This window comes from Bufo gargarizans, chromosome 2 (genome assembly GCF_014858855.1).
Source record: "Bufo gargarizans isolate SCDJY-AF-19 chromosome 2, ASM1485885v1, whole genome shotgun sequence".
NCBI classification, from domain to species: domain Eukaryota; kingdom Metazoa; phylum Chordata; class Amphibia; order Anura; family Bufonidae; genus Bufo; species Bufo gargarizans.
The window spans coordinates 483311700-483328887 of record NC_058081.1 but is presented as its reverse complement, the minus strand read 5'-3'; positions in this window follow the sequence as shown (position 1 = coordinate 483328887).

The window sequence follows — 17188 nt, the reverse complement described above, 5'->3', positions numbered from 1 at the left end:
AAGAAGAGGAGGAGGAGGTGGCAACAGGAGGCAAAGAATGTTGCCCTGCGATCCTTGGCGGCGGAAGGACGTGCGCCAAACAGCTCTCCGCCTGGGGCCCAGCTGCCACTACATTTACCCAGTGTGCAGTTAGGGAGATATAGCGTCCCTGGCCGTGCTTACTGGTCCACGTATCTGTGGTTAGGTGGACCTTGCCACAGATGGCGTTGCGCAGTGCACACTTGATTTTATCGGATACTTGGTTGTGCAGGGAAGGCACGGCTCTCTTGGAGAAGTAGTGCCGGCTGGGAACAACATACTGTGGGACAGCAAGCGACATGAGCTGTTTGAAGCTGTCTGTGTCTACCAGCCTGAATGACAGCATTTCACAGGCCAGTAGTTTAGAAATGCTGGCATTCAGGGCCAGGGATCGAGGGTGGCTAGGTGGGAATTTACGCTTTCTATCAAATGTTTGTGAGATGGAGAGCTGAACGCTGGCGTGTGACATGGTTGAGATGCTTGGTGATGGAGGTGGTGGTGTTGGTGGTACATCCCCTGTTTGCTGGGCGGCAGGTGCCAACGTTCCTCCAGAGGCGGAGGAAGAGGCCGAGGCGGCAGCAGCAGAAGAGGCCGAGGCGGCAGCAGCAGAAGAGGTAGCAGGGGGAGCCTGAGTGACTTCCTTGTTTTTAAGGTGTTTACTCCACTGCAGTTCATGCTTTGCAAGCAGGTGCCTGGTCATGCAGGTTGTGTTAAGGTTCAGAACGTTAATGCCTCGCTTCAGGCTCTGATGGCACAGCGTGCAAACCACTCGGGTCTTGTCGTCAGCACATTGTTTGAAGAAGTGCCATGCCAGGGAACTCCTTGAAGCTGCCGTTGGGGTGCTCGGTTCCAGATGGCGGCGGTCAGTAGCAGGCGGAGTCTCTTGGTGGCGGGTGTTCTGCTTTTGCCCACTGCTCCCTCTTTTGCTACGCTGTTAGCTCGGTCTCACCACTGCCTCTTCCTCTGAACTGTGAAAGTCAGTGGCACGACCTTCATTCCATGTGGGGTCTATGACCTCATCGTCCCCTGCATCGTCTTCCACCCAGTCTTCCTCCCTGACCTCCTGTTCAGTCTGCACACTGCAGAAAGACGCAGCAGTTGGCACCTGTGTTTCATCATCATCAGAGACATGCTGAGGTGGTATTCCCATGTCCTCATCATCAGGAAACATAAGTGGTTGTGCGTCAGTGCATTCTATGTCTTCCACCCCTGGGGAAGGGCTAGGTGGATGCCCTTGGGAAACCCTGCCAGCGGAGTCTTCAAACAGCATAAGAGACTGTTGCATAACTTGAGGCTCAGACAGTTTCCCTGGTATGCATGGGGGTGATGTGACAGACTGATGGGCTTGGTTTTCAGGCGCCATCTGTGCGCTTTCTGCAGAAGACTGGGTGGGAGATAATGTGAACGTGCTGGATCCACTGTCGGCCACCCAATTCACTAATGCCTGTACCTGCTCAGGCCTTACCATCCTTAGAACGGCATTGGGCCCCACCAAATATCGCTGTAAATTCTGGCGGCTACTGGGACCTGAGGTAGTTGGTACACTAGGACGTGTGGCTGTGGCAGAACGGCTACGTCATCTCCCAGCACCAGAGGGTCCACTAACACCACCACGACCATGTCCGTGTCCGCGTCCTTTACTAGATGTTTTCCTCATTGTTATCCTTCACCACAACAACAAAAATATTATTTGGCCCAATGTATTGAATTCAAATTCAGGCCTTTTTTTAAAGACACCTAACACTATCTGGCTATCTATTTAGGTACCGTATTACACTAATACAGGCACAGCAGTAACCACAGATTTAGCTGACTATAAATTTGAGGCCTATTATTTAGGCGCTGGGTGACAGGTATACGTTTACAGACAGAATTAGACTGGGAAATGCACAGTAGCGTGTGTGTGAAGTTATTGAGAATGACCCTATGTGCACCTTGAATCTTATATACCCTTTTAGGGATAGATTTAAAGGAGGTCTGATACAGCAGAAACCACTAATTTAGAGAATTGCTAAATTGGGAATTGTATTTCACCCCAGAACAAAACCTGTGCTTTGACGAACACTAAATAACTTGACCAGCTACAGCAATAACGACAGATTTGGATGACTATAAATTTGAGGCCTAGTATTTAGGCGCTGGGTGACAGGTATACGTTTACAGACAGAATTAAACTGGGATATGGCCAAAAAATAAGAAACACTATTGATGGTTAAATGCACTTGGTGACAGCTTGCCCCTGATGTAGTATATGGCCAAAAAATAACCACACTATTGATGGTTAAATGCACTTGGTGTGACAGCTTGACCCTGATGTAGGATATAGCCAAAAAACAACCACACTATTGAGGGTTAAATGCACTTGGTGGCAGCTTGTGCTGGCGCACCACAAGACACAAAATGGCCGCCGATCACCCCAGAAAAAAGTGACTGAAAAACGCTCTGGGCAGCCTAAAAACAGTGAGCAATTGAATAGCAGCAGTTCAATCATCCACAGCTGCAGATCGATCTCTGAATGAAGTCTTTTGGAGGAGTTAATCACTGCCTAATCTCGCCCTAACGTCGCAGCTGCAACCTCTCCCTACTAAGGTGTATTTACCCTGCCTGAACATTGGGCCGAATACCTGCCACAAGCGTTTATACAGTGTCGGACTGGGGCGCCTAGGGCCCACCAGTGGAATTGATTTTGGGGGCCCACCCTAGAGCTGGAGATATTACTTGTTCATTTTTCAGTCTCGCACACATGAATGTATGCATTTTAGCACACAATACAGTAACAGTATGCTAAACAGAACAGTATTGTGCACTGCGCTATATCAAATTGTTTATCCTCAAAGGGAACCTGTCACCGGGATCTTGGGTATAGAGCTGAGGACATGGGTTGCTAGATGGCCGCTAGCCATCCGCAATACCCAGTCCCCATAGCTCTGTGTGCTTTTATTGTGTAAAAAAAACTATTTGATACATATGCAAATGAACCTGAGACGAGTCAGAGCTTGAAAATATGACTCTTCTCTGGTCACACAAGTAAGATATGACTGTTTTATGTTAATTTGCATATGTATCAAATTGTTTTTTTACACAATAAAAGCACAGAGCTATGGGGACTGGGTATTGCGGATGTGCTAGCGGCCATCTAGCAACCCATGTCCTCAGCTCTATACTCAAAATCCCGGTGACAGGTTCCCTTTAAGCAACTCATTTAGTTGATAACTGTATCTGTTATTTACAGTCAGTAGTTTGGACAGCAGTCACACGTGGACATTCCATGTCCTAGATGAACCACCCAGTCCCACAGCCAGCCAGCCTAAACAATATCCAAAGCGAAGGAAAGGTTTCCTGCATATTTAAAAGGATAAGTATATTGAAGTGCTGGCAGTAGTGCCCCGGCCTCCTCACAGCTCACCAAGCTCAGCCCGTACATTATATAGCGGCTGTGCTTGGTATCATGCTCAGCCCCTTTCACTTCTATGGGGCTGAGCTGCTCCTAGGCCACTTGATCAATGAACGTGACGTCACATGGCCCAGAAAAATCACAGAGAAGGGCGCAGGGCTCACAGGAGCCCCGGTGCCTTCTCAAACAGCTGATCGGCAGTGGTTCCAGGGATTCACCGATTATCGAATTTACCGATATTATTGGCCGATTTTCTAAGTTATTGGTATCAGCATCTAACCTTGCCGATATGCCGATAACTAATCGCGAACATGGATCGCGCTGCTATCAACGCGATCAATGTTTTCTCAGCAGCACAGGGGAGAAGGAAGCAGTCCCTCCCCCCTGTGCCGCTGCCACCAGTGAGAGGCAAGAGGGGAAGAGAAGGGGAGGGGCTGTGGCCATTGCTCCACCAATGATGTTAAGTCAGTTATTAATTCAAATACAGGAGGTTGGTGAATCCTATAGCTGCACCCGACCTTTATGAGAGGTAGTTGCGATCCGCGGCAGTTAACCCCTGCCCCACCTGAGTAGGTAACTGCCGCGGATCGCAGCTACCTCTCATAGAGGTCAGGTCTGGCTATATTTGAAATAATGGGCAAGTTATCTTCATTGGTGGCAGTGGCAGCTTCTGATCGGAGCCCCAGCAGTGTAATCCTGGGGTTCCGATCAGTTACCATGGCAGCCAGGACGTTACTGAAGCCGTGGTAATCCCCCTGGTGCTGTGTGCACTATGCACAGGGCAGCAGAGAGAGTGTAAAGTCCTATTCACCCTAATAGAGCTCTATCAGGGTGAATAGGACAAGGGATCAAAAGATCCCAGGTTCTAGCCCCTAAAGGGAAAATAGTTATTAAATAAAAATAAAAAAACACCAAAATATTAAGTATAAATATTTAATCTTATTTAATGGCATCTCTTCATTTAACAACAGATTTGTGTAGGAAATTTTATTTTTCTAAAATGAAAATGCACAGAATATCGGTATAAATTATCGGCTATCGGCCTGAAAGTTCACAGGTTATCGGTATCGGCTCTAAAAAAATCAATATCGGTCGATGCCTAGTCCCGGGTGTCAGACCCCCACCAATCAGATACTGATGACCTATCCACAGTCATAAGTGACTGATATCAGCCTCTCCTCTTATAACGCTCCAGTACTGATATATCCTCCATAGACATTAGATCATATGTGACTGATATCAGCCGCTCCTCTTATAACGCTCCAGTGCTGATATAACCTCCAGAGACATTACATCATATGTGACTGATATCAGCCGCTCCTCTTATAACGCTCCAGTACTGATATAACCTCCAGAGACATTACATCACATGTGACTGATATCAGCCGCTCCTCTTATAATGCTCCAGTGCTGATATAACCTCCAGAGACATTACATATTATGTGGGGGTGAGAGCCTGGGAAAATGTGAAATGCCACTGATAAGAGGGAAGAGGGGGACACTGGGGGACATAACTTCTTGCTCTGTATAAAGTATAGGTGAGATAGTTGGTGGGCAAAGGTCTGTGAGGGCTGGAACAACAGGGGGACACAGGATGTGCAGGGGCAGCAGCTTCAGGACTCTCCTAACTTCCCAGTTCCCTCCCACAGTAACTTACCCCAGTGCTGCTGTGTGGAGTAGTGGGACCAGTGAGAGAAGAGAACTGAACTTTATACTGGAGGCACAGTAACACAGAAGGTCAGAGAGCAGCATCTCCATTATCTCCTCTGGCTCCGCCCCTCCTCACACATGATGGAATATCACACTGCAGAGAGGAGGAGGGGGGGCTGTCCGCTCATGTGCGGTCCATGAATTTTTACTTTGGAGAAAGGAACAAGAGCTGCAAGGTACTGTGCTGCAGTCCAGCACCTGATAACAGCCAGGCACCTGAAAGTATAGTAACTGCCCTGCTGGTGGCTCTGGCTGTAGTATAAGCAGACGGGCAAGGGGCCCACTGGGCATTTCACCGGCTTCCCGATGAGCCAGTCCGATCCTGCGTTTATAGAAGCACTTGTGCCAGATAATCGGCCAGTCTAAAGATGCCACAGATCATGCGATGAACACTTGGTTGATGATCAGAAGTGTGGACGTCTGAATCAATGTTCCTAGTCAGCAGCTCGTGTTGTCTTAACGGACGTCTGCCTGCCTGCAGAGAACAATGCTGGCTTATGAGAACAAGCGATAGTTCGTTCTCATATCTGGAGAGACAATCGTGTGTAAATGCAGAGCTTTACCTCCACTGAATGAGCAGCAGATTGTCAGGAAGGAAGCATCTTTACTGACAATCTGCTGCTAGTTGCAGTGTGTAAATCCACTTTGTGCAATAGATTGTTTTCTTACTGTGAAGTTGTAGTCCAGTGGGTGTAGTTCAAATGATGCTGTCCAATTGGCGTAGTTCTGAATGTGCCGTCCAGTTGGCGTAGTTCCGAATGTGCTGTCCAGTTGGCGTAGTTTCGAATGTGCCGTCCAGTTGGCGTAGTTCCGAATGTGCCGTCCAGTTGGCATAGTTCCGAATGTGCCGTCCAGTTGGCATAGTTCTGAATGTGCCGTCCAGTTGGCGTCGTTCCGAATGTGCCGTCCAGTTGGCGTAGTTCCGAATGTGCCGTCCAGTTGGCGTAGTTCCGAATGTGACGTCCAGTTGGCGTAGTTCAGAATGTGACGTCCAATTGGCGTAGTTCAGAATGTGACGTCCAGTTGGCGTAGTTCCAAATGTGCCGTCCAGTTGGCGTGGTTCCGAATGTGCCATCCAGTTGGTGCAGTTAGGTTTCTGCAGATCTGTTTCCACTCCTGATGCACAACAAGAAATAACCTGTGACTATAGGACAGAAGACACCATATAAAAATGCTTCTGCACATCGTCTCATCTTAGCTAAGGGTGGTGGTGGTGTTCCTAATCGTGGACAACCCTTTTAAGTTTTTTGGTCATTATTTAAAAGGTTTCTGTAGCAACACTTAAGCAATAAATTTGTTTTCTTACTGTGCAGTTATAGTCCAGTGGGTGTAGCTCAAAGGATGCCATCTAATTGGTGTAGTTCAGAATGTGCCGTCCAGTTGGCGTAGTTAAGTTTCTGCAGATCTGTGTTTCCTGATACAGAAGAAGAAAGAACCTGTGGATATGGGAAGCATTTCTAGTATTTCATAGACTGAGTTTCAGCTAATGCCAACTCTCTCTCCCACCGCTGTACTATACAGTCCAGTAGCCTCCACTATGATCAGCGCACTGGGCGTTACGGATGCTGCTGCTAGGCCCTGCCCCTTAACAGGGCAGCCTGCAGCCAGAGATTAGCATGCTCCACAATAGCGGAGCGCAGTGGCACTTTTACTTAGCCTGTAGATGACGATGGTGCCCCCCTCTTCTTGATTGACACACGCGACCCGTGCGGTAGCACCCCTGTTCCGGCTATAGAAACGGCCCTGGCGGCATCTCAGTAAGCCAATATTCTGTACTTTATCCCTTTTATTTTATCTGTTTACTGCATTGTTATTGTGTGTATATTTTAGTCTTTTAGCTGACACTTTCTTTTTGTATTGCACTGCACTATTGTGTATTAAATTTAAAAATTGCTAAGTCCCTTCCTTGTTGTCTTATAGAACTTGCTCTTTCGGAGGGAATAATGTTACCGGTAGTGTTTCAGAGGATTTTAGGTCCCATATAGATAACTCGTGTTACAGTGTTAATTTTGGGTTGAGAGTAAAGGCCCCCTATTGCGTTATAGTATAGGTGGTGGCAGCAATTGCGAAAATAGGAGAGTAAGTTAGCATAATTCCGTCATCTAGAATAGGTGAGTGGGAATTTATGTGGTAAATTGATGAGCTCACTAGTATAATTCACCCCCGTTACGTGACCAGAGAGTAGGGATCGTCACAAAGGGCCTTCTGTAAACGCCACTTCATGGACTGTCCAATCTGGACCTAACAGTAGTGCTGCTTAATTTTAGATATTACCAATACAGTTGAATATGGAGAGATGAGTGCTTCCACAATGGAAGCGCTCATTTTCCATGGCCCTGCCGCTGCCCCACCCCGGGGTTGTGCCGCATTTCGCCTAATTGCCAGTGCGCCCCTGCCTGAGGCAAACCCAGATGTAGAGGCTAGGCTCATTACTGTGGGGATAAATACAGGGGTGAACTGCTCATTCAAAGTCAAACCCTGGAAGCTGGTTGACCTGGTGGCTGTATGCAGCCTGATCTCCCTGAGTTTGGTGAAATTACCTAGATGAGGTGACGACTATAGTTAGTACACAGACAGGCAATGTATTTTCATTTGTGGTTTGGACTTGCATTGAAATCTGTAATCAACGACCTTTTCCACACATTGACCTGCGACAGTTGTTAGGTTTTAAAAAATTCCACCTTGAAGCCAGATTATTGTTCTTTCCAGTTCAGTTGATTTTATGAATGTACAGTACAGACCAAAAGTTTGGACACACCTCCTCATTCAAAGAGTTTTCTTTATTTTCATGACTAGGAAAATTGTAGATTCACACTGAAGGCATCAAAACTATGAATTAACACATGTGGAATTATATACATAACAAAAAAGTGTGAAACAACTGAAAATATGTCATATTCTAGGTTCTTCAAAGTAGCCACCTTTTGCTTTGATTACTGCTTTGCACACTCTTGGCATTCTCTTGATGAGCTTCAAGAGGTAGTCACCTGAAATGGTTTTCACTTCACAGGTGTGCCCTGTCAGGTTTAATAAGTGTGATTTCTTGCCTTATAAATGGGGTTGGGACCATCAGTTGCGTTGTGGAGAAGTCAGGTGGATACACAGCTGATAGTCCTACTGAATACACTGTTAAAATTTGTATTATGGCAAGAAAAAAGTTGCTAAATATGTAAAGAAAAACGAGTGGCCATCATTACTTTAGGAAATTAAGGTCAGTCAGTCCGAAAAATTGGGAAAACTTTGAAAGTGTCCCCAAGTGCAGTCACAAAAACCATCAAGCGCTACAAAGAAACTGGCTCACATGTGGACCGCTCCAGGAAAGGAAGACCAAGAGTCACCTCTGCTGCGGAGGATAAGTTCATCCGAGTCGCCAGCCTCAGAAATCGCAGGTTAACAGCAGCTCAGATTAGAGACCAGGTCAATGCCACACAGAGTTCTAGCAGCAGACACATCACTAGAACAACTGTTAAGAGGAGACTGTGTGAATCAGACCTTCATGGTTGTCAAAGTATATCTTTTATATAAAATATAAATATTTTATATATAAAAAAAAAGTTAATAAAATATGGAAATCAGTCAGGAAATCCACTAGGCGGACATAAAACGCCTTTCTTTTATCTTCAGACTCAAAATGTAATTTATGCAATTAATGAAAACAAAGGGGCAACCAATTATGCAAAATATATGTAATAATTTATTTATAAATGAGTAAAAATCCAATATAAAACTGACATAAGATCAATGGATAGACAATTTGACGCTTTCTCATCAGCACAGAATTATTAAAAGTAACATATAATAAGAAATAAATGCTATATCTTTATCAAACAGACCAATAATTAATACATCAAGAGAGGCTCAGGATTTTCTGTTTACCAACAGGTTATAACATGACAAAATACAGATTAATACAAGAACAATAAATGTTATCCCTTAACTCTGTCTCAGCCTATGACAATCAAAAATATAAATGATATTAATATGATATTATATCCCACTCAGCAACCAGACTATGGAAATATAATTTCCCAGAGTTTTCCTCTACTCAGACAATGTCTAATCTCCCATTAGCAATATGCATCTTTGCTAAGAGGACAACTAGCATTAGGGAGGTGATTAACACTATACGTTCCCACAATATGGGAACTCTTGACTATACGCTGAGAGGTATAGATAGATAGATAGCCAGATAGATAGATAGATAGATAGATAGATAGCTACCCAGCCAGATAGATAGATCCTCCTAACCTTTTTCATGCATAGTTTATACCCCCTGTTATCTAAGAACTCCTCCCCTTCTAGATTAGGGATCTCCAATCAGACAAGATGGGTGTATTCGTTTGCAGATACCAATCATGTCATTTTAACCCTTGGAATATTGGTGAAAATGACATACTATTATCAATTTACCTCTAGATGGCACTGTCGTACCACATGACAATTTCAACATTAATTCTAAATACCTAATAATATATTCAGATGACCTTATTAACCTCCCCAATATTCATCAATATTAAGGGTTTCTTCCTGACATTTTAATTACCCCTAATCTAGACATGTTGGAGTCACCATCTCCTACTGTCTTCTTGGGGACAATGGACAATGGTTCCTTTTACTTAACATCCGGATTCATAAACTTGCCCACATGGCTGGCTAATAATATTCAGCTCTCCTCATGAAATCCAATTAGTAGGAAGATAACTTCAATACTTTTCTAAACCTTAAAAGTCTATATGGTCAGTGGGATATACACGGCATAAAATATTTATTCTAAATAATGTGCGTATATATCATTGAGCAGGCCGAAACGTCGCTTGGATTAAAGTTTGGGGTCTTCACCCGTACACTGAAAGCTGGAAGTGCTGCCTCGTTATTTATTCATTATATATATATACACATACATAGACACACTGTTATACATAGATGACATATTATATAAGTCATTGGTTAAGATATGTTGCAAATTTAAATACACCACACAGGAATATATAGAATATAATTATGAAGACATGAATGGGACATTCACACACCCAATGCTTTCTACAAAGTAGACTTCCCTAATGATTTTGTAATGAAGTAAAATAATACATTGCTATTCAAATGGTTGCCTCTCACAGATACATGTCTGAAGGACCCATTATAGTATTAACAGATACACTACATCTGCTCACAATAATTTTAAAAGACAATACATTCTATGTCCCTACAAACATGTTACCCAAACAGAACTCTGCATAACCTCATCTCGGCCTGTTTCAATCCTATAGAGAAATATCAGACTCTGGTTCAATCTGTGATTACACTTAAAGGCAATGGGCATTGATATTTAGACTATAATATCTTCAGTAGAGTTGAGCGAACACCTGGATGTTCGGGTTCGAGAAGTTCGGCCGAACATCCCGGAAATGTTCGGGTTCGGGATCCGAACCCGATCCGAACTTCGTCCCGAACCCGAACCCCATTGAAGTCAATGGGGACCCGAACTTTTCGGCACTAAAAAGGCTGTAAAACAGCCCAGGAAAGAGCTAGAGGGCTGCAAAAGGCAGCAACATGTAGGTAAATCCCCTGCAAACAAATGTGGATAGGGAAATGAATTAAAATAAAAATTAAATAAATAAAAATTAACCAAAATCAATTGGAGAGAGGTTCCATAGCAGAGAATCTGGCTTCCCGTCACCCACCACTGGAACAGTCCATTCTCAGATATTTAGGCCCCGGCACCCAGGCAGAGGAGAGAGGTCCCGTAACAGAGAATCTGTCTTCATGTCAGCAGAGAATTAGTCTGCATGTCATAGCAGAGAATGAGGCTTCACGTCAGCCACCACTGCAACAGTCCATTGGCATATATTTAGGCCCAGCACCCAGGCAGAGGAGGGAGGTCCCGTAACAGAGAATCTGTCTTCATGTCAGCAGAGAATTAGTCTGCATGTCATAGCAGAGAATGAGGCTTCACGTCAGCCACCACTGCAACAGTCCATTGGCATATATTTAGGCCCAGCACACACACAGGCAGAGGAGAGAGGTCCCGTAACAGAGAATCTGGCTTCATGTCAGCAGAGAATCAGTCTGCATGTCATAGCAGAGAATGAGGCTTCACGTCAGCCACCACTGCAACAGTCCATTGGCATATATTTAGGCCCAGCACACACACAGGCAGAGGAGAGAGGTCCCGTAACAGAGAATCTGTCTTCATGTCAGCAGAGAATTAGTCTGCATGTCATAGCAGAGAATGAGGCTTCACGTCAGCCACCACTGCAACAGTCCATTGGCATATATTTAGGCCCAGCACACACACAGGCAGAGGAGAGAGGTCCCGTAACAGAGAATCTGGCTTCATGTCAGCAGAGAATCAGTCTGCATGTCATAGCAGAGAATGAGGCTTCACGTCAGCCACCACTGCAACAGTCCATTGGCATATATTTAGGCCCAGCACACACACAGGCAGAGGAGAGAGGTCCCGTAACAGAGAATCTGTCTTCATGTCAGCAGAGAATCAGTCTGCATGTCATAGCAGAGAATGAGGCTTCACGTCAGCCACCACTGCAACAGTCCATTGGCATATATTTAGGCCCAGCACCCAGGCAGAGGAGGGAGGTCCCGTAACAGAGAATCTGTCTTCATGTCAGCAGAGAATTAGTCTGCATGTCATAGCAGAGAATGAGGCTTCACGTCAGCCACCACTGCAACAGTCCATTGGCATATATTTAGGCCCAGCACCCAGGCAGAGGAGGGAGGTCCCGTAACAGAGAATCTGTCTTCATGTCAGCAGAGAATTAGTCTGCATGTCATAGCAGAGAATGAGGCTTCACGTCAGCCACCACTGCAACAGTCCATTGGCATATATTTAGGCCCAGCACACACACAGGCAGAGGAGAGAGGTCCCGTAACAGAGAATCTGGCTTCATGTCAGCAGAGAATCAGTCTGCATGTCATAGCAGAGAATGAGGCTTCACGTCAGCCACCACTGCAACAGTCCATTGGCATATATTTAGGCCCAGCACACACACAGGCAGAGGAGAGAGGTCCCGTAACAGAGGATCTGGCTTCATGTCAGCAGAGAATCAGTCTGCATGTCATAGCAGAGAATCAGGCTTCACGTCAGCCACCACTGCAACAGTCCATTGTCATAAATTTAGGCCCAGCACCCAGGCAGAGGAGAGAGGTCCCGTAACAGACAATCTGGCTTCATGTCAGCAGAGAATTAGTCTGCATGTCATAGCAGAGAATGAGGCTTCACGTCAGCCACCACTGCAACAGTCCATTGGCATATATTTAGGCCTAGCACACAGGCAGAGGAGAGAGGTCCCGTAACAGACAATCTGGCTTCATGTCAGCAGAGAATCAGTCTGCATGTCATAGCAGAGAATGAGGCTTCACGTCACCCACCACTGCAACAGTCCATTGGCATATATTTAGGCCTAGCACACAGGCAGAGCAGAGAGGTCCCGTAACAGACAATCTGGCTTCATGACAGCAGAGAATCAGTCTGCATGTCATAGCAGAGAATCAGGCTTCACGTCAGCCACCACTGCAACAGTCCATTGTCATAAATTTAGGCCCAGCACCCAGGCAGAGGAGAGAGGTCCCGTAACAGAGGATCTGGCTTCATGTCAGCAGAGAATCAGTCTGCATGTCATAGCAGAGAATCAGGCTTCACGTCAGCCACCACTGCAACAGTCCATTGTCATAAATTTAGGCCCAGCACCCAGGCAGAGGAGAGAGGTCCCGTAACAGACAATCTGGCTTCATGTCAGCAGAGAATTAGTCTGCATGTCATAGCAGAGAATGAGGCTTCACGTCAGCCACCACTGCAACAGTCCATTGGCATATATTTAGGCCTAGCACACAGGCAGAGGAGAGAGGTCCCGTAACAGACAATCTGGCTTCATGTCAGCAGAGAATCAGTCTGCATGTCATAGCAGAGAATGATACACTTGAGTTGGACGGCACTCCTGAAGAAATCTTTTTTGCACGGTGCTCAGTGGTAATGTGAGATAATGAATATTAAAGGAGACCACGGCACTCGTTTTTTCGTATGTAAGAAAATTATTTTTATATTTTCATATTTTCATTTCATGATTTTCATTTCATTTCATGATATTATTCCAAAATTTCATTGTTTTAAAGCATCCAGGAATGCAAAAGACTTGGCCAACGTTTAACGTTTCGGTCCTTGTATGGGACCTTGATCACGGCCTGGAGTAAAATACAATGTAATATGTCAGGAGACATTATATATAATAAGATAGTATATGTTACATCATTGTTCATGGTATATATTACAAGTATGTCAAAAATAGTCAGCTCTCATGGGAGCACAGAGGATGGCAGGTAAGTATACTGTCATATTATATAGGTATCATCTCTAGTAAAGTTGCATACAATTGGGGACAGTAGTATGATAATAGAGCTACACGTAGTTGAGTACAGTTAAGTACAACATTAGGCGGCAAAATTGAAAATAGGAAAAAGGAAGAGAAAACAAGAAAAAAGACAAAAATACAAGACAAAAACACATGAAGGAGCTGGAGTCCACAAGCAATAAGGCGATAATGTATCATGCGAAATTCATGGTTGACAATGGCAAAGTTGAGCCGACAATATGGCAGTATGGCAGAGTTTCTCTGGGGTGACAAGACCTGTAGGGTATTGCAGAGGTTAAGTAATGGTATACAGACATATAGATATATATAAATAGAAAAGCAGAGCCTCCGATAAGATGCTAGGTAAGGGTCAGGGTCACATCCCATAGGGACATATTGTCGGGGTTTGCCACAGGAGAGTAGAATAGATGGAGCGTCCATTACCTTTGTCCGTGTTGCATGTTGCCTGCTGTGGGATGCGTTGGTGTAGGCAGCGCTAGTGCCATATTTAAGTGTGTCGCCGGTGTGGGCTGGCGTCCTGCGCACGCCTCCGGCTCCGTCGCACACATGCCGCAGCCGCGCGCGGGCGGATGACGTCACTGTGGCGGCCGCGCCGGCGCGCATGCGCAGTAGGCCCGCCGAGACCTGTGCTGGCAAAGTAGTACTGGCATAAGATGTATGGGGATTTGTGCAATAACGGAGGCATCAGTGGCTTGCCGCAAAGGCCCATTTAGACTATAACAATGCAGGCAGAAGTAAATGTAGGCAAAGGTAAATATATCGAACCAGGGTATTAAGATAATAATAGTGGCTATAATAATGGCTATTAGTAATGGTCAAAGGAAGGAACGGTCAGTCTAAATGAAATTCTATAACCAGTATGATATAGATATAGTATAGTTTGCTATGGATTACATCTTATGTTCTATATGGCTATAAGGAAATTACTACATCTTTTGTTCTATACGGCTATAAAGAAAAAATACTATATGACTATATTATCGTATACTACCTGGTTGGGATGGACTTTAAGAGTCATTTTGTCTGTGGGAGGTAAAGAAAAATAAGTATTAGTAAATATCATTAATAAATGTCACATTATAAACAGAGGTCATTTATATCAGATATGAAAAGGAAAAGATAAGTATGGGATATTGAATGTCCAGTTGTATTAGACTTGCCACACATATAGTAATGTCAATCTGAGAAAAGTTTATCATGATGTGCAGAAATCAAAGTCCCGATTCATACCGTTTGGAAAGAGGGTATTAAGTTCAAATATCCAGAATGATTCGCGTTCTTTTAGGCGCGCGATCCGGTTACCGCCTCGTCGTCCTGTCGGTATTTGTTCCAGTATTTGGAATCGGAGTTGGCTAATTTGGTGTTTTGCAAGGGAAAAGTGATGTGGGATGGGTTGTTCAGTTCTGTTACATCGGATATCGGATTTATGTTTGGAAATTCGGTCGCGTATGTTTTGTGTAGTCTCCCCCACGTAGGCCAGGCCGCATGGGCATTTGATTAGATACACTACAAACGAGGAGCTGCATGTAAAAAAGTTTTTTGAATGGTAGATTTTGCCCGACCGGGGATGTGTTATACGATTCCCTTTGATAACGTTGGTGCACTGTGCACAGTGGAGGCATGGGTATGTACCTGTTTTTTTCGGGGCTAGGGTGGTTTGTTGTGGTGTGGCTTTGAGGGGACCGATGTCGGCATGTACTAATTTATCTCTCAAATTATTTGGTCTCTTGTAGCACATTCGGAAGGGATGTTTGAATTCGGCGACTTCGGGGTAGGATTGTTGGAGTAGAGGCCAGTGTTTTTTGACAATAGACTGAATCTTTGGAATGAATGGATGGTACGTCACTACCAAGGGGACTCGTGGTGGGGAGATAGTTTTAGGTGGTGTAGAAGCTGCGGATGTGGCCAGAACCAGTTCCTTAGTGAGTAGGGAAGTGGGGTAACCCCTGTCTTTGAATTTATTGGACATTTCGGTGAGTCGCTGTTCTTTCATAGTGGGATTTCCTACGATCCTGGTTACTCTTTTGAATTGTGAGCGTGGTAGGGATTTTTTGGTGTTTTTTGGGTGACAGCTGGAAAAATGTAGTAATGTATTTCGGTCAGTGGATTTAGTATACAAATCTGTTGTAAGAGTACCTACCTCGGTTTTCAGGACTACTGTGTCTAAGAAGCTGATGGATAGCGTATCTGTGTGGGAGGTGAATGTTATGTCAGGGTCCTGGCTATTGATATACTTGGTGAATTCCGTAAATGAATTTATATCGCCATGCCAGATGCAAAAAATGTCATCGATGTATCGGTGCCAAGTTTTGGCATAGGTCAAGAAAAGGGGGTTGGTGTAGACCAAATCTTCTTCAAATTTGGCCATAAAAGCATTGGCATACGGTGGCGCCACGTTGGCCCCCATAGCCGTACCCCGCTGTTGTACATAGAAGTCGTCGCCAAACAGAAAATAATTGTTCTCTAGTACAAATCTGAGTAGGTCAGTGCAGAACTTTTGTGTATCTGGGGAGTAGTCGGAGGTGGTTAAGAGAGCTTCGACGGCCTGAATGCCTTTGTTATGTGAGATGGAGGTATAGAGACTGTTGACATCGAGTGTTATCAAAAGATCCTCAGGAGTGATATTAGTGGTATTTAAGATGATCGATAGAAAATGTGATGTGTCGAGAATAAAAGAGCGTGTCCTTTTTACCAATGGTGTCAGTATTTTTTCTAGAAAAATTGACAGGGGAGAGAGTATAGAGTCAGTGGAGGCTACAATAGGCCTGCCGGGTGGGTTGGACATGTTTTTGTGTATTTTGGGTAGTGTGTAAAGTACTGGGGTAACTGGATTCTCGTTATTGAGAAATGTGTATGTAGCCTTATCAATAGTGCCTAATAGGAGGTGATGGTCAAGAAAGTTAGTAATTTCTTTTTTAATGCGGAAGAGTGGGTTGAGTGTAACTTTTTTGTATGTACTAGCATCGGTCAGTTGTCGTCTGATCTCAGCTATATAAGCTGTGGTATCCATTACCACAATTGCTCCTCCTTTGTCTGCCGGTTTGATGGTTATGGATTTGTCATCTTGGAGAATTTTGAGGGCCATGTGTTCCTCACTTTTCAGGTTTTGTGGGGTATGTAGAGCTCCTGTTTTTAGATCATTTATGTTCTTAGTAATATCATTCTGTACAAGGTTAATAAAAGTTTCAGCAGCATGATAATGTTTAGGGGGCATGTATTTACTTTTATTGCTTAAATTTAGGGATTTTAGAGTAAGTTCTGTGGTGATGCTAGGTATTGAAGTTGTTAGTGGTGTTAGTGGCTGTGTGGAGAAATGTGCTTTTAGGCGTATAGATCTGTAGAATCTTTGGAGTTCCTGTTCAAGTGTGAAACGACGTAGGTTGCCATAGGGGCAGAATGATAGGCCTTTTGAAAGTGTATTGAATTCTGCCGGGGATAGTGTGCGTGAGGAAATATTTACAATTATGTTCCTACCTGGGAGCGGGTCTGGATGCCTGTCTGGTTGTGATCGGTGGGAGCCTCGTCCTCGGCGTATGTGGCGGGTCTTCTTCTCCCCGTTCGGTATCCACGTCGGTGAAAAAAACGTTGGTTGCGGTAATTGTTTGGTCTGTCGCTGCCTGAAGAGGAGGATGCGTATCCTGGGAAAGAGTAGTCCGAGCCCTTGGAGGTACTTTGCCATTGC